Genomic DNA, 18,936 nt, shown 5'->3' on the forward strand with positions numbered 1-18,936 from the left:
CCATTAAGTCAGGAAACATGGACTTGCCCATGAACAATATGTTAACGCTGTAAACAGGGACTCTACGAGGGCTGTTCGGAAACTTCTTAGCCTATCAATGAAAGAGAATAGTTAGTTTTTCAAAAATATTTTTATTTTTCAATACACTTAGTCCAGCGCTTTTCTAGCAATTCTATCCCTTGATTAAAATAGTTTTCCTCAAGATCTTCAAAATAGTAGTTTACAACTGTAATTGCATCTTCATTTGAGGTAAAACGCTTGCCAGCAAGGATTTTTTTTAGATTTGGGAACAAGTAAAGTCGCTGGGAGCTAAATCAGGAGCATAAGGTGGGTGGTCAAGCAACTCGTACTTTAATTCGTTGGTTTTAGCCATTGTTAAAACACTCTTGTGCGCTGGTGCGTTGTCTTGATCAAAAATTATTTTTTTGTGTTGTAAGCCATGACGTTATTCTGGAATTTGTACATTTAATTGATCCAAAAGGTTGCAATAGTACTCTGAATTTATTGTTTTACCCTTTTGCAGATAGTCAATCAATAAAATACCTTTGAAGTCCCAAAAAACCGTTGCCATAACCTTACCAGCCGATTAAATTGTTTTTGCCTTCTTTGGGGCACTTCCTCCAGCTTCAGTCCATTGTTTGGATTGTTCTTTTGTCTCTGGAGTATAGTTATGAAACGACGCTTAAAATCCATTTTATTTCGCTTAAAACGATCCAAACAAGCTTGAGAAATGTTCATTCTTATGCGTTTTTGATCGACTGTTAACAAATGCGGCACCCATCTTGCAGAAAGCTTTTTCATCTGTAGTTCTTCATGCAAAATTAAATGGACTCGATCATTTGCGATGCCCATGATATTAGCAATTTCACGCACTTTTATTTGTCGATCATTTAATACCATATCATGCACTTTGGCTACAATTTCTGTTGTTGTTGCAGTTTTTGGACGTCCACTACGTGGTTCATCTTCAATGCTTGTACGACCACGTTTAAATTCAGCAACCCAATTTTTTACTGTTGCATATGAAGGAGCACTTTCACCTAACACATTCACCATATCATTATGAATGTCTTGTCCCGATAAACCTTTTTTATGTAAATATTTAATGACAGCACGCTAATTTCTAATTTTTTCATTGTAAAAAAATTGCGGATGCGTCTTTTTTGAACACCTGTTTCTATATGAAGGAGTTGCCAGATCGAAACAAAATTTAACATGTGTTCATAACAGAGATGAAAGTTTCCAAAACACTTAACTCTTTTCTGTTTATACCGCGCTTTTTGTGCTAGGCTAAGAAGTTTCCGAACTGCCCTCGTACGAGACCATTAACCGCACTTAAACAAAAATGTTGAACATTTGTATGAGTGGTACCCCAACGAGTGGACCGATAGGGCCCACTTTTGAACATAAACTAAGTTTGGACAAAATATTTCGAGATCCAAATTTAGGACCAAATGGGTATCTCCGTTTATGAGATATCGCGCGTACCATTTTAGCGAATATTTTCGAAATTTTGTGGGGAGGTATCGGAAGGAGTGGACCTATATGCACCACCTTCGAATTTTATTTAATATTCGATAAAATATTGCAAAGTGCGGGCCAACGCAGTATTCGGTACTAGAATTGTCGTGCGCTGGGCTTCGAAGGTGGAGCTTACTGGCGGTAGGGGTTTTTTTTACAACTTTCGGGCCATTTTCTCAAGAAGTATGTACTTGCCACTCTTAACACTTGTACCATCGTAGTAAGGACTTGAGTGCAACCTGTTGCAAGAAAAATCAAAACGATTCGGGAGAAGGCCCTAAACTGCACTTTTCCGAATAGTCCATATTCCAACCGGATATATGTCTCGTAGAAATAATACGATGTAAAGTATGAATCAATTTGGTTACTGCCTTAGAGAGTTATCCTGCGCATTATTTTAGCGAAAAGTTTTGAACTTTTATTATCAGCTATGTTTGCCCCAAAAGATCTTTAAAAAATCCACTTTATGGCGGCCTATAGTTGCTCCTAAAAGTCTTAAGTCTATTGTTGCACCTAAAAATCTTTAAAAAAATCCACGTTTATTGTGGCCTATGGATGCTCCAAAAATCTTTAAAAAATCCACGTTTATTGTGGCCTATGGTTGCTCCAAAAATCTTTAAAAAATCCACGTTTATTGTGGCCTATGGTTGCTCCAAAAATCTTTAAAAAATCCACGTTTATTGTGGCCTATGGTTGCTCCAAAAATCTTTAAAAAATCCACGTTTATTGTGGCCTATGGTTGCTCCAAAAATCTTTAAAAAATCCACGTTTATTGTGGCCTATGGTTGCTCCAAAAATCTTTAAAAAATCCACGTTTATTGTGGCCTATGGTTGCTCCAAAAATCTTTAAAAAATCCACGTTTATTGTGGCCTATGGTTGCTCCAAAAATCTTTAAAAAATCCACGTTTATTGTGGCCTATGGTTGCTCCAAAAATCTTTAAAAAATCCACGTTTATTGTGGCCTATGGTTGCTCCAAAAATCTTTAAAAAATCCACGTTTATTGTGGCCTATGGTTGCTCCAAAAATCTTAAAAAAATCCACGTTTATTGTGGCCTATGGTTGCTCCAAAAAATCTTTAAAAAATCCACGTTTATTGTGGCCTACGGTTGCTCCAAAAAATCTTTAAAAAATCCACGTTTATTGTGGCCTACGGTTGCTCCAAAAAATCTTTTAAAAATCCACGTTTATTGTGGACTACGGTTGTTCCAAAAAGTCTTTAAAAAATCCACGTTTATTGTGGCCTACGGTTGCTCCAAAAAATCTTTAAAAAATCCACGTTTATTGTGGCCTACGGTTGCTCCAAAAAATCTTTAAAAAATCCACGTTTATTGTGGCCTACGGTTGCTCCAAAAAATCTTTTAAAAATCCACGTTTATTGTGGACTACGGTTGTTCCAAAAAGTCTTTAAAAAATCCACGTTTATTGTGGCCTACGGTTGCTCCAAAAAATCTTTAAAAAATCCACGTTTATTGTGGCCTACGGTTGCTCCAAAAAATCTTTAAAAAATCCACGTTTATTGTGGCCTACGGTTGCTCTAAAAAATCTTTAAAAAATCCACGTTTATTGTGGACTACGGTTGTTCCAAAAAATCTTTAAAAAATCCACGTTTATTGTGGCCTACGGTTGCTCCAAAAAATCTTTAAAAAATCCACGTTTATTGTGGCCTACGGTTGCTCCAAAAAATCTTTAAAAAAAACCACGTTTATTGTGGCCTATGGTTGCTCCAAAAATCTTTAAAAAAATCCACGTTTATTGTGGCCTATGGTTGCTCCAAAAATCTTTAAAAAAATCCACGTTTATTGTGGCCTACGGTTGCTCCAAAAAATCTTTAAAAAATCCACGTTTATTGTGGCCTACGGTTGCTCCAAAAAACTTTAAAAAAATCCACGTTTATTGCGGCATATGGTTGCTCCAAAAATCTTTAAAAAAATCCACGTTTATTGTGGCCTATGGTTGCTCCAAAAATCTTTAAAAAAATCCACGTTTATTGTGGCCTACGGTTGCTCCAAAAAATCTTTAAAAAAATCCACGTTTATTGTGGCCTATGGTTGCTCCAAAAATCTTTAAAAAAATCCACGTTTATTGTGGCCTACGGTTGCTCCAAAAATTCTTTTAAAAATCCACGTTTATTGTGGCCTACGGTTGCTCCAAAAAATCTTTTAAAAATCCACGTTTATTGTGGCCTACGGTTGCTCCAAAAAATCTTTACAAAATCCACGTTTATTGTGGCCTACGGTTGCTCCAAAAAATCTTTAAAAAATCCACGTTTATTGTGGCCTACGGTTGCTCCAAAAAATCTTTAAAAAATCCACGTTTATTGTGGCCTACGGTTGCTCTAAAAAATCTTTAAAAAATCCACGTTTATTGTGGACTACGGTTGTTCCAAAAAATCTTTAAAAAATCCACGTTTATTGTGGCCTACGGTTGCTCCAAAAAATCTTTAAAAAAAACCACGTTTATTGTGGCCTATGGTTGCTCCAAAAATCTTTAAAAAAATCCACGTTTATTGTGGCCTATGGTTGCTCCAAAAATCTTTAAAAAAATCCACGTTTATTGTGGCCTACGGTTGCTCCAAAAAATCTTTAAAAAATCCACGTTTATTGTGGCCTACGGTTGCTCCAAAAAACTTTAAAAAAATCCACGTTTATTGCGGCATATGGTTGCTCCAAAAATCTTTAAAAAAATCCACGTTTATTGTGGCCTATGGTTGCTCCAAAAATCTTTAAAAAAATCCACGTTTATTGTGGCCTACGGTTGCTCCAAAAAATATTTTAAAAATCCACGTTTATTGTGGCCTACGGTTGCTCCAAAAAATCTTTAAAAAATCCACGTTTATTGTGGCCTACGGTTGCTCCAAAAAATCTTTAAAAAATCCACGTTTATTGTGGCCTACGGTTGCTCCAAAAAATCTTTAAAAAATCCACGTTTATTGTGGCCTACGGTTGCTCCAAAAAATCTTTTAAAAATCCACGTTTATTGTGGACTACGGTTGTTCCAAAAAGTCTTTAAAAAATCCACGTTTATTGTGGCCTACGGTTGCTCCAAAAAATCTTTAAAAAATCCACGTTTATTGTGGCCTACGGTTGCTCCAAAAAATCTTTAAAAAATCCACGTTTATTGTGGCCTACGGTTGCTCTAAAAAATCTTTAAAAAATCCACGTTTATTGTGGCCTACGGTTGCTCCAAAAAATCTTTAAAAAATCCACGTTTATTGTGGCCTACGGTTGCTCCAAAAAATCTTTAAAAAATCCACGTTTATTGTGGCCTACGGTTGCTCCAAAAAATCTTTAAAAAAACCACGTTTATTGTGGCCTATGGTTGCTCCAAAAATCTTTAAAAAAATCCACGTTTATTGTGGCCTATGGTTGCTCCAAAAATCTTTAAAAAAACCACGTTTATTGTAGCCTATGGTTGCTCCAAAAATCTTTAAAAAAATCCACGTTTATTGTGGCCTATGGTTGCTCCAAAAATCTTTAAAAAAATCCACGTTTATTGTGGCCTATGGTTGCTTCAAAAATCTTTAAAAAAATCCACGTTTATTGTGGCCTATGGCTTGTACAAAAATCTTTAAAAAATCCACGTTTATTGTGGCCTATGGTTGCTCCAAAAATCATTAAAAAAATCCACGCTTATTGTGGCCTATGATTGCTCCAAAAATCATTAAAAAATCCACGTTTATTGTGGCCTATGGTTGCTCCAAAAATCATTAAAAAAAATCCACGTTTATTGTGGCCTATGGTTGCTCCAAAAATCTTGAAAAATCCACGTTTATTGTGGCCTATGGCTGCTCTAAAAATCTTTAAAAAAAATCCACGTTTATTGTGGCCTATGGTTGCTCCAAAAAATCTTTAAAAATCCACGTTTATTGTGGCCTATGGTTGTTCCAAAAATCTTTAAAAAAGTCCACGTTTATTGTGGCCTATGGTTGCTCCAAAAATCTTTAAAAAATCCACGTTTATTGTGGCCTATGGTTGCTCCAAAAACCTTTAAAAAATCCTCGTTTATTGTGGCCTATGGCTGCTCCAAAAATCTTTAAAAAATCCACGTTAATTGTGGCCCAGGGTTGCTCCAAATATTTAAAAAAAATCCACCTTTATTGTGGCCTATGGTTGGTCCAAAAATCTTTAAAAAAATCCACGTTTATTGTGGCCTATGGTTGCTCCAAAAATCTTTAAAAAAATCCACGTTTATTGTGGCCTATGGTTGCTCCAAAAATCTTTAAAAAAATCCACGTTTATTGTGGCCTATGGTTGCTCCAAAAATCTTTAAAAAAATCCACGTTTATTGTGGCCTATAGTTGCTCCAAAAAATCTTTAAAAACATCCACGTTTATTGTGGCCTATAGTTGCTCCAAAAAATCGTTAAAAAATCCACGTTTGTTGTGGTTTATGGCTTACACAAAAAAATCTTTAAAAAATCCACGTTTGTTGTGTCCTATGGCTTACACAAAAATCTTAAAAAATCCACGTTTGTTGTGGCCTATGGCTTACACAAAAAAATCTTTAAAAAATGCACGTTTGTTGCTGCCTATGGCTTACACAAAAAATCTTTAAAAAATGCACGTTTGTTGCTGCCTATGGCTTACACAAAAAATCTTTAAAAAATCCACATTTGTTGTGCCCTATGGCTTACGCACAAAATCTTTGAAAAATCCACGTTTATTGTGGCCTATGGTTGCTTAAAAAAATCGTTAAAAAATCCCTCAGCCTATGTGAATTAAAACTTTCATCTACGGTCAGATCGAATGTATTTAGGGTCTTTTCAGTATTTTGTGGCCTTTTTGGACATTTGAACTTGCCGACGAAAATGTGGATTAAGATTAAAGTTCAAAAGTGTTGCAGAGGAGGTACTTAAAGGAATGGACCGACATATAGTCCATTATGGAAGTGGCTCTTATTTTGGGAGTCATATATTTTCGATAGATATTGCGCCCACTAGTCATTTCAGTGGGTCATCGTATAACTTTTGGACCAGAATGTCAGGAAGCATGGACTTGTACACGGAAAACATAATGTCGCTTTAAACAGGACCACAACGAACGGAATCGGTATAAATGTCCAAAGGATCTTCGAACAGATCTTAAACTGCACTTAGACACAAATGTTGAACTTTTGTGAGGGTGGTACCCTAAGGTACCTCCATTGTTGTTTTCTCAAGAAGAAGTATGGACTTGCCCTGAAAAAACTTTTACCGTCGTAATTGAGGCAGCGAATGCAAGTTGCTTCAACAAAACTCAAAGTGATTCGATAGCAGGTCTTAAAGTGAACTTATCCGAAATTTTTGTGTGATAGGAACCCGAAGGAGTGGACAAATATAGTCCTGGATGTGTAAAGTATGGACCAAATCGGTCACTCCCTTCCAGAGTTATCATGCGAACAATTTGTCCGAACAGACTTACTTTCGTAGGGGAGGTACCTGAAGAAGTGGACCGATATGGCTTATCTTCGAACTTAAACTTATGTTTGGACAAAATTTTACGAAGGCCAAATTTTGAACCAAATCGGTTGATCCATTCGAGAGTTATCTTGCGTTGCAACCACTACACACGGTGTCATAGGGTTTTTTTTTACAACTTTCAGGCTTTTTTCTCAGGAAGTATGGACTTGCACCTGATGAAACTTGTACTGTCGTATGGGGGGCAGTGAATACAAGTTGCTACAACAAAAATCAAAGCAATTCGACAGCAGCTCCTAAACTCAACTTTTCCGAAATTTTGTGTGGGAGTTACCTGAAGGAGTGGACCGATTGAGTCCATACTGGAACCTCATTTCATGATGTACAAAGTATGGACCAAATCGGTTACTCCCTTCAAGAGTTATAGTGCGCACAAATTTTCCGCATAACCCATCTTCGAACTTAAACTAAGTTTGAACAAAATATTACAAAACGCTAAATATTGAGCGAAATTGTTTCATCCCTTCGAGAGGTATCGTGTGCACCAGCCAGACAGACAGACAGACAGACGGACGTAGATTGAAACGAATTTCGTCCAAACATACTTGGGTTCTAAAACCATTATTTCGATGATGCACATTTTGCCCGTATGAAAGTGTATATACCATCGTTAGCTGAGGGTATAAAAAATCCACGTTTATTGTGGCCTATGGTTACTTACTTAGCTGGACAGAACATTTGTTCCATAGACCGAACTAAGAAAAAAAATCTCCAATTCTCTCTGTTTAGTGCTTCGCTTTTTGGAATACCGTGCCTTGTCATCTCTTCATCCACTTGTTTGGCATGTGGCTTGAATTTATACGCCTTTTTAGCGGGTTCATCATCGCTCATTCTTATTATATGGCCTAGCCAACGCAATCGTTGCATCTCGATACGTTTAACTATATTGATTGAGTAAAATTCTTACCGGGAGAAGTTATAACTTTTCGAGGCTCCAATTTATTTTGCGAAAACTGCTGTGTTCGGGCTTGTATTACCGTCAATTTACTTAAAACCTCGAGTTTACTTTGTGGGCAATCGGGATCAGTTGAAGATTGGCCGTGTCACAGTTTATTTATCAAAAAAAAAAAACAATTTTAAATGTTAAAAATTTTATAATATTGACTGGAAAATCTTTTTGTTTTGATTCACTCAAATGTTAAAAGAGTAGTGACGATCCGTGTTGTAAACAGCTGTGTTTACCTTTTCTTACAAATATCGGGTTTTCTGCAACGTTGCCACACTATTAAATTTGGGTCATCATCGCAAAGCATCAACAGAAGAAGAAGAAGAATATTAATAGGCCACCGTTAAAAAATACAAAATTTGAATTCAATTGAGCTAGTTCGATTTGCGCCTAAAAGTATGTCAACACCAATAACGAAACCCCCACTCAGCTCTACAAGCACAATGGGACGAGTAGAGCAAAATCAAAAGCGTAAGTTAATCGAAACCTCACCAGATAATTCTGCAATGGTTGGAAATATGACCACTATCGAGCTAATGAAAATGATGAGGGAGTCGATGTCAACACTCTTGGACGATAAATTGGAGAATGTAGCTACAAAATCCGATATAATGGATATAAAAAGTAAAATGGAAGATATTGATGAGAATGTCAAGCGGTTAAACGTAGAAAATGAAGAGCTTAAAGCGGAAGTAAAGATGCTAAGGGACGCTAAAGAAGAAGATCGCAGGAGGATACAAAGATTGGAAGACCAGTTAGGACGAAATAAACTAATTGTAAGAGGTTTGCCAGCTCAGAAATCAGTATATGGAGCAGTCAACAAGCTTTTGCGTTTTAACTTAAAACTGAATGTGGACTCCGATATTGAAAATGTAAAAAAATTGCAGGAAACAAGCGGAAAAATGACCGTCCTTGTTGAATTCACATCAGGGAGAACAGTAACAGAAGTGCTGAAATGTACAAGACTGCTGGCCGGCTCATCAATTTTCGTTGAACGTGATCTAAGTGGCGTACGCTTACAAAGAAAAAAGGTAATGCTGATTTTGAAGAAAGAACTGCAGAAGATAAGTAAGGAGAAGAAGATCGGTATAAGAGGTGAAAAACTAGTGACAGAGGGAAGAACCTTATATTGGAACGCTGAAAATAAACTAATGTGTGGTAAAATTTGTGGTATTGAGACATTATGTAAAATTTTCGGTGAAGATATACAAAATATAAACATAAAGTACGACCACCTCGTCGATAAATTAGTTTCAAAAAACTTTTAAAATCATCTACCAACCAAATTAAGATAAATAAAGGCAATTATGTAAAATCAAATAAGAAAACAACAGAAAACAAGGAAAATTATACTTTAAATATTGTTTGTTATAATATCCACGGCCTAGCTAGTAAAAATCTTCAACCTCGCTTTTTTGATTATTTAGAAAATTTTGATATTTTCATTCTTTTGGAAACACATCTTGAATCAAAAAATGAGATGCAATATGCAAATAAGTTTAAAAAATTTAGAATCTACTGGAGTGCTGCTACCAGAAACAATACCAGAGGAAGGGGCATCGGGGGTCAAATATATGGAGTTCGCCTTGATTTGGAAAAAACTGGTTTCAAACATACTTTTATACATAGAGAAAATCAGCATATAATCCTATGCGAGTATAGTTCACATCACTTTGAAATTCTCCCTATATACTTCAGAGGATCTAATTGGAACGAAGATTTTGAAAAACTTAAATACACTGTTGAAAACTGTGAAAGTTTGAAGATAGTAATAGGAGACCATAACATACGGATTGGCGAAGAACAAGAATTACCTTCAGAAATGTTGTCGAACTGCCATCAAACCCGATGTTCTATGGATAAAACTATAAACTCAAATGGAAGAAGATACATAGAATTTTGCAACAATAACGGTTTGGTAATATTAAATGGTCGAACAGCGGGAGATGAGGAAGGCAAATATACCTTCGTAAACAAAAATGGTAGCTCTGTAATAGACTTTTGTGCTGTGTCTGTAGATACGTTAAGCTACATTAGGACATTCAGAGTAGATGACCAGATATGGTCTGATCATTTTCCGATTGTCCTAACCCTTGACTTACCTTCCACAAATCCATACACACAAATACATAGCGAACTTTTACCAAAATTAAAGTGGAAGGAATCTAAAAAAGATGCATACCAGAATAACTTACAGATAAAACTTATGAATCTGCCATTAAACCCAAGACTGAAAGATTTGACTACAGCGATACATGAGGCATATCCTAGCTGCCTAAATAATAAAAGGAAACCTTTTAAAAGCAAATGGTTCGACGACGAATGCTACAAAGTCAGGAAAAAGACAATGAAACGCCTAAAAAAGTTCAGAAAATCTGGCAATACAATCGATAGAAATGCCTACATAGAAGAAAAGAAAGCATATGATCTTTTATGTAAGCGTAAAAAGGCTGAATATTATCAAAGTATAGAGCAAAGGTTGGACGGAATTTCTGATAGTAAATCCTGGTGGGCATTGGCAAAGGACATAAGGCAGGTAGAAAATAAGATTGGCTGCTGTGTCTCAGTAGATATCCTAAAAAGCTACTTTGAATGTCTACTAAATCCCATTTGCAATGTCTCTCCAATCCATTATGTCCCCAACAACATATCAGACCCACTATTGGACAGATATTTCACTGTCAGAGAAATGAAAGAACAACTTAAAAAGGTCAAGGCAAACAAAGCGCCAGGTGAAGATCGAGTTTCTTATGAGTTCTTTATAAATGCAACTGATAACTTCTTGGAAACAATATGTAATGCATTTAACAATATCCTGAATGGACTGGATGACTTTGAAATATTTCGTAATGGTGTAATATTCCCAATACATAAGAAAGGAGATGTAAATAATGTAAACAACTATCGAGGAATTACATTCATGAATTGCATTGGAAAAGTAATGATGGGAATGGTCAACAGCAGAATATCGGAATGGCTAAATAGAAACAATATAATAAAGGAGTACCAAGCGGGTTTCAGGAAAGGCTACTCAACAGTAGATAATATTTTTAATTTGGCAGCTTTAATAAACCTAAAACTAAGCGAAAACAAAAAAGTGTATGCTTTCTTCGTTGATTTTAAAGCTGCTTTCGATAGAGTGCCAAGGGATCTTCTTATATATAAGCTACACGAAATCGGATTGACACCAAAAATAATCAACTTTATCAAAAAAAGCTATGAAAATACAAAATCGGCTGTTTGGTCAGGAACCCAAATGTCTGATTATTTTGAAACACGCACTGGCGTTAAACAGGGTTGTTTATTATCGCCATCTCTATTCGCTATTTATCTGAATGATTTACATGATAGTCTTGAAGGAGGTCTCAATATCGACGAGGTAAACATCAGACTTTTAATGTACGCAGATGACATTGTCATACTGGCGGATAATCCAATAACTCTACAGCGTATGATATATAATCTGGAAGCATATTGCTCCTTGTGGGGAATGGAAGTTAACCAAGAAAAATCGGAAATAATGGTGTTTCGTAAAGGAGGCAAACTTGCAGTAAACGAAAAATGGTCATTTAATGGAGAAACAATACGAATAGTGAATGAATATAAATACCTTGGTATGCTCTTAACGCCTAAGCTATCCTTTACCAAACATTTGCTAAAAAAAGATGAAGCTACTAAAATTTCTCTGAACTCTACTTGGAAAAATTTTATATCAAAATCGACAGTGAGCCTTACAGCAAAATGGAAGATGTTTTTGGCAGTGTGTCGGGCGATTCATAGTTATGGGGCACAAATTTGGGGAAACTGTTATTTCAATGAGGTAGAAAAATTATATCGATATTTTATCAAAAAAATATTGAAGCTGCCAGATTCCACCCCAAATTATGTCATTGCAATAGAAACAGGATATGAACCTGGTTTCATATATACGTATTCCATCCATTTACAATATTTGGCAAGAGTCATATTTGATCTAGAAAGTCATAGATTGCCTCATGTTCTCGGAAAGAAACTTTTGAATAAAAATATATCGTGGTTCAAAGATTTTAAGTCCCAGCTAGCTGCTTATAACATTGATCATGATAACATCCATGTGAATAAAAAATTTTGGATAGACGGCTCACAGAGGCTGTTGACTGCAATAAAAGACAATACCATCAACACATATATTGAAAGAGCACAACGAAGTGAAACCCGATTTTATAAATACCTCAATTTTAGCATTGGTCCCCTTTATTGTCATGATGCTTTCAGCCAAGAACAAATATCCCTTTTAATGAAAGTAAGAGGTGATTTACTATGGCTAAATGCTAATAAAAATACAAATGCAGATGAGCAGCGATGTTCGCTGTGTAACATGGGAGAACCTGAAACAGTAGACCATTTCATTGGCCGATGTCATATACTTAGGAGTTTTCGCTTAAAATATTTCAACAAAAATCAACTACTTCATAGTGATGTTATCAGCATTTTAAATGGAGGTGAAGATTTTTGCTGGTTGCCATTACTCCAATTTTTAAAAGATGCATTAAAATATAGAAGAAGCTTAATAAATGAGTTCAATTACTAAAACTCTGAAATTAACCATTAATATAAACTCAATATTCCAGCAGACGGTTTTAAAAACCATGCTGAAAAATTCTTTATTATTCGTAAGATAGTTATGTTTGTTAATATTATACTTATTATAACGTAATATGAAAATAAAGAAACATTGAATTGAATTGAAAAAATATTGATGTCGGTGAATAGCAGATACAGCTCCTGGTTCATACGACGTCGATATTCACCGTCAACGCAGATTGGTCCGTAGATCTTTCGAAGAATTTTTCTCTCAAACACGCCAAGCACTGCCTTATCTGCTTGCGCAAGTACCCAGGCTTCGGAACCATACATCAGCACGGGCAGTAGCAGTGTTTTGTAAAGCGTTATTTTTGTTTGACGAGATGTGACTTTGTTTTTAAAGTGTTTACTTAAGCCAAAGTAGTATCTGTTGGTCAATACAATTCTTCTTTTTATTTCACAACTGATGTCGTTAGTTGCGTTTACGGCGGTGCCGAGGTAGACGAAGTCTTTAACTACCTCAAAATTAGAGGAACCAACGTCAACAGTTGGCCCGATCTCTATGGACGCATTGCGTTTCGAAACCATCAACTTAGTCTTCCCGCCGTTTACCGCCAAACCCACTTTAACAGATTCTCCTTCGACCTTCATTAAGGTATCTGTTACTTCTTTTACTGATCGTCCCATGATGTCTATATCAACAGCATAAGCAAGTAACATGTGGCTATTGGTGTAGATTGTGACACTTCTGTTGACGTTTGCCTCTCGAATAACCATTTCCATCAGGATGTTGAAAGATCACACGAGAGGCTGTCTCCTTGCCTGAAACCTCTTTTGGTACAAAATTCTTCGGAAAGGTTATTTCCTATTTTAACCGAGGATCTCGTGTCAGTTAATGTCATTTTACAAAACCGAATGAGCTTGGCGGGGACACCAAATTCCGACCTGGGGCTCAATTCTGTTTCTATGAAAATGTGAAATGAAAACTTTTATAAAGGAAAAGAAAACTGTCAAATGAAAAAAATTATAAAGGAAATATTTTTCATTTCAAATTTTCATAGAACAAGAATCCAGCCCCTGGCCTGGAATACCTTTGAACGTAGTGGGCTGTCGAAGGCTGCTTTATAATCGACAAAAAGGTGAAATGTGTCGATCTGCATCTCTTGGGTCTTCTCCAGGATTTGCCGCAGGGTAAATATCTGGTCAATGGTGGTCTACAGCCGGTCTAAAGCCGCATTGGTATGACCCAATTATCTCGTTGACCATAGGCTTTAGTCGTTCGCACAATATTCCTGACACGATCTTGTAGGCAATCGGGAGTAGACTTATGCCCCTATAGTTAGAGCATACAGTCTTATCTCCTTTCTTATGGACGGGACACAGCATACTCAGGTTCCAATCGTCGGGTACTCGTTCTTCCTGCCAGATGGTGGTAACTAACTGATAAATACACCTTATCAGCATGTCGCCTCCGTTTTGGAACAGCTCAACTGGTAAGCCATCGGCTCCTGCTGCCTTATTATTCTTCAGCCGGTTTATTGCTGTCTTTACCTCATCTTGGCTGGGCGGTATACATTCAATACCATTTTCTGGGATTGGGACTGTGGTATCTTCGTCGTCTTCGCTGGATATGTTCTTTCCATATCCTAAGCACACTATCTGTATTAGTTACAAAATTATATTGCTGGTCTCTGCAGGAGGAGGTGCCTGTACCAAAGCCATCAGTTTGATGCTTCACTCTTTGGTAGAATTTTCGGACTTCATTCTGGCTCCTGTACACCTCGATTTTTTTCACACTCTCGCTTTTCCATCTCTCTCTTTTTCCTGCGGAAAAGACGTTTCTCATCTCTCCTTTTCTCCCGATATCTCCCTCGTGCGCTACGCGTTGCTACGGATTGTAAAGTAGCCCTATATGCCGCATTTTTCTCTTCGATGGCAGCACGACACTCCTGATCATACCATGGATTCCTTGGTGGAGGTCTCTGGTATCTATGTTCTGATTTGCGGCTGTTTGCATGGAGTGGGCAATACTTTGCCATTGCGCTGATATATTATCGGGATGAGGAGTTCTTTGATTAAGCAATTGGGCTAGTTGAGTGGAATATGCTGTGGCTATCTGTTGTGATTGTAGCTTACCGATGTCTAACTTTCGTGTTGTGTCTGTTCGTACGTTGTTTGCTACGTTTAACCGGGTGCGTACCTTTGCTGCAACAAAGTAGTAATATGTTTGCCCCTCGGAACGATCGTACATCCAACACGCTCGTTGAATGTCTTCCATCTATCACAACATGATCAATTTGATTTCTTGTTTTCTGATCTGGAGGCAGTCAGGTGCCCTTAGGAATATCGAGATGATTAAATCCCGTACTGCTAACTACCATGTTTTTTGCAGCTGCAAAGTCTATCAGCCTCATACCATTGTCAAATGTTTCACTGTGGAGACTGAATTTCCCGACTGTTGGGCCAAAGATATTCTCCTTTCCAATTTTGGCATTAAAATCGCCTAGAATGATTTTAATGTCATGGGCAGGGCAACGGTCATATGTTTCTTCTAAGGGCTCGTAAAATATATATTTGGTCTGTTCGTCCTTTTCTTCAGTGGGAGCATGAGCACAAATAAAGCTGATGTTGAAGAATTTAGCTTTTATTCGAATTGGAGCAAGTCTTTCATTCACTGGGGTGAAGATTGATACCAGATGTTTTAGCCTCCTGCTTTACGTCATGGCAGCTATAATACAGTGCGTCACCTTTAGGTGTTGTTGTGACGCCTTTCCCAATCCATCGTATTTCCTGTATGGCAGTAATATCGGCCTTGTACTTTTCAAGTATGTCTGCCAACGCGAAGACTGCACCTTCTCTATAAAGAGTGCGAACATTCCAGGTGCAGATTCGAAGATCATGGTCCATAAAAGGTTTGCGGGGTTCGTCAACTTAGAGGGGTTTGTTTTTCTTTTCATTCGTTTTTTTCATAGTAGGCTTTTTTTTTCTAGGGGAGGGTTACTAACCCGACGCCCAAACCCAAGTTTTTAACGTTCTTATGGGTGAACGCGCGGCACATGTTAGCTCACTACCTTTAACGGGTGTTAAAGGCAGTTCCCCAGGTGACACCACGGGGAGGTTAGTGTCCACTTGAGATGAAAGAGGGAACAAGATAAATCCTGGGCTTTGCCATGTTAAAACCGGTCAGGACCGTTCCTTGGTATCATCCATCCTCTACGTCACCCTACGTCATCCTTTAACAAGTCAAGTTTAATGAGCCCTACGGTTGCTTCAAAAATCGTTAAAAAATCATGTGGCCTGTACCGAACTAGATCTCTTTGAAACGGATTTTTTGCTCTTTAAATATGTGGTCGATGAAGCACATTTAGGTCAACATGTCCTAATTAGATAAAAGGCTGTGTTTATATACTTACTCAGTTTATAAATAACCTGAAATTAAATAAAATATATTTTATTAGAATTGTAATAAATATGCATGCATTTATTTATTTTTATATATTAATGCCTAATCTAATCTTGCCTAATCTAAAAAAAATATTCGAAAAATATGGCTCACATAAGCCATTTTTGATATATATTTTGAAATCTCTTAAGTAGTACTTCAGTTTATAAGACATACGTTTTATGTGTTAACCCTGAGGCACATTCTCCACATAATGTTCCTAATTTCTAAATAAAACTCCCTTCCTAATTATAAGCCAAACACTGTCTTACCCCACTTCCATCGACAATATACCCCTTGCCTTACTTACATACATTTCTCAATCATCAAATGTACTGAGCGCTGCATGCAACTCAATATGTCTTTAGAGACCAATAACCCCTTCATTATGTTGTTAGTTCAATAAACTAACTAACCCCAACCAACCATGTTTACCAATTTATCTATAATTAGTTATGATCTAATTTCCTTTTGAAAAGTCAGCAACACCAAAGGCAGCAAATTCCATTATATTGGATACAGAATAATAGCAAATAGCGTTTTAATGATAGACAATTTGGGGAGGAAATAAGGGGTAGTATCATCATCTAATTACCATGGCAACATAACAAATCAAGACACTAAAAACCCCACAGGGCAACTGTTGTTGTGCCACACCAAGAACTCACATGCCATGGAATATTTCCATTGTTTGTTTAGCCAGGACACGCTGTATGGAAACTAAAATATATCGACCATATTCATTCAGTGTTCAGATAATATCGATTAACAAACTACTGTCAGATAACGACGACGGCAGACAGGCTTAATGTCATTTCAATTAGCAAAATTTATGTTTAGTTTCAAACGTGGATACGATTAATTAATATGCAAATCAAAGCACCCCTCCTCTCTAAACGAAGTAGAGTGAGCAAGTGAAGGGTGGTGTTAGGAAAATGGTTTGTAATAGAGGTTAGGGATTTGCTACTTGTCAACAGCGTTTAATAAATGAGCACTTGTTACAATTACCAGCGATTAATTCTGATTTCCTACTTCAGATAATGAAATAACAAAATGCTTAGTGATTGGTGTTTGTTTGTCAAGTGATTTCCACTGTAAAGGAAGGGTATGAAGTGTTGAAAATAAATTACTGTTTATATGCATGAGTAATCACGATAACAATGATATATGCATAAATGTGTGGATATAGGGGATTACGATGCTAATTATAAAGTGTTTATAGAGATTAAAATCTGATACTTAATATACATTCATATCTAGGGATATATTTTTGTAGTTGATTGCTACACAAACAGCATATTAAACGAGATAAGTTAATAAGGATTTGAATTATTTGATATGGTATTCACATACATACGCTCATTTACTCAAAGTGTGACATATCTCAAAAAAATCAAGTTTCGAGAAAAACAAGTTTTATGTTGACGATTGAAATTTGACTTCTCATTTAAAAAATTATTACACAAAAAATAAAATAACTAATTGGTCCATCCTTTGTAAAGAGCTTACCAGATATCAGTACTAAATTTCTGTGCAAGATCAAGCATGATTTGAAGTGTTGTAGTGCTTCATAAACTCAAAAAACTTTTTTGATGATTTATGCCAAACCCCAAGAAAATAAGATGTAACTAGTTGAGTTTTAGAGTTGTCAACTTGAAAATTTGACTGAAGGTAAAGTAGAATTCGTAGAAAAAAAAATAAATTTTACAAAGTCAAAAAACCCATTTTTAGACCTATGTCAGTCTTTGAGTAAATAAGGGATATACATTAATGTACATACATATCGGCAAAAAATCTTTTTTTATTTCCTACCTAAATTTTCTCCATTTGATCTAAAAACCTTATGTATGAAATTTTATGGCAATCGGTTAACGTTAACTCGCGGCAAGCTAGCGATTTTTGTTTCCATATTAATTCATAGGGCGGGCCATAGATCAATTTTCACGAACATTCTTTAAAGGCCGTAATTATGGTCCAATCGATGAAAAAATGTTACCAGTTCAATTTTGTGGCTAAAAACCATTTTCCGCAAAAATTTGTGACTATCGGTTAACGATCGTAGTACTTTGTAAGGGGGTCAATGGCGAATTTTCATAAAATCGCTCTACATGATACAATTATGTATTTTCTAATCGATGAAAAAGGTTTACCAGTTCATTTTTGTGGCTAAAAAACGAAACCTACAACAAGTAAAAAAGTATCAGTCGGCTTTGCCGACAGAGATATACCCTCAGCCTGTGTATATTGAAACAATTTTTTCCCAAAAAAAGGTATTTACGAGGTTTTAAAAATTTTGGGCATTTGAACCGACAAAAATGTTGATTAGGATTAAAGATCAACAGTTTTGCGGAGGAGATACTAAAAGAAATGGATCGACATTGACCATTATGAAAGTTGATCTCCAGCCACTACATATGGTGCCTATTGGGTTTTTACACCCTTCGGGATGTTTGCTCAAGAAGTATGGACGTGGATATATTAGGATTTGTAAAGTATGGACCAATTCGGCCTCTCCCTTCAAGAACAAATTTTCCGAACATTTTTGAGCTTTTGTGGGGGAGGTACCTGAAGGAGTGGACCGATATGGCTTATCTTCGAACTTAAACTATGTTTGAAAAAAATATTACTAAGGCCAAATGTTGGACCGTATCGGCAGATCCGTTCGAGAGTTATCTTGCGCTCGAACCACTACACAAGGTGTCATAGGGGGGTTTTTTTGCAACTTTCATGCTATTTTCTCAGGAAGTATGGGCTTGCCCCTAATGAAACTTGTACCGTCGTATGTGGGGCAGTGAATACAAGTTGCTACCACAAAAATCAAAGCGATTCGAGAGATGGCCCTAAACTGAACTTTTCCAAAATTTTGTGTGGGAGGTACCCGAAGGAGTGGACCGATTGAGTCCATATTGAAACCTTATATAAGTCTATTACACAATTCAGAATGTGCAAAGTATGGACCAAATCGGTTACTCCCCTCAAGAGTTATCGTGCGCACAAATTTTCCGAAC

At 36.6% G+C, this 18,936-nt stretch overlaps 2 protein-coding genes across 14 annotated transcripts in view; one reads left to right on the forward strand and one right to left on the reverse strand.

Annotated features, from left to right (window-relative positions):
- Positions 1 to 18,936, reverse strand: part of Nadsyn (NAD synthetase) — a 443,475-nt gene that overhangs the window by 68,073 nt on the left and 356,466 nt on the right. Inside the window, exon 5 of one of the 4 annotated variants that reach the window (XM_073976472.1) lies at positions 15,900 to 15,915. The exons of 2 other annotated variants lie outside the window; for them this stretch is intronic. The gene's annotated coding sequence lies outside the window, so the exon portion shown is untranslated. Of the gene's footprint in view, positions 1 to 7,884; positions 8,154 to 15,899; positions 15,916 to 18,936 lie in introns of those variants that run through there. One more of the 4 variants, XM_073976474.1, reaches the window with a different exon arrangement.
- Positions 1 to 18,936, forward strand: part of Nna1 (Nna1 carboxypeptidase) — a 411,438-nt gene that overhangs the window by 43,076 nt on the left and 349,426 nt on the right. The gene's annotated exons all lie outside the window — the stretch shown is intronic.

Source organism: Musca autumnalis, unplaced genomic scaffold (genome assembly GCF_047663935.1).
Source record: "Musca autumnalis isolate F117 unplaced genomic scaffold, ASM4766393v1 scaffold_3, whole genome shotgun sequence".
Lineage (NCBI taxonomy): Eukaryota > Metazoa > Arthropoda > Insecta > Diptera > Muscidae > Musca > Musca autumnalis.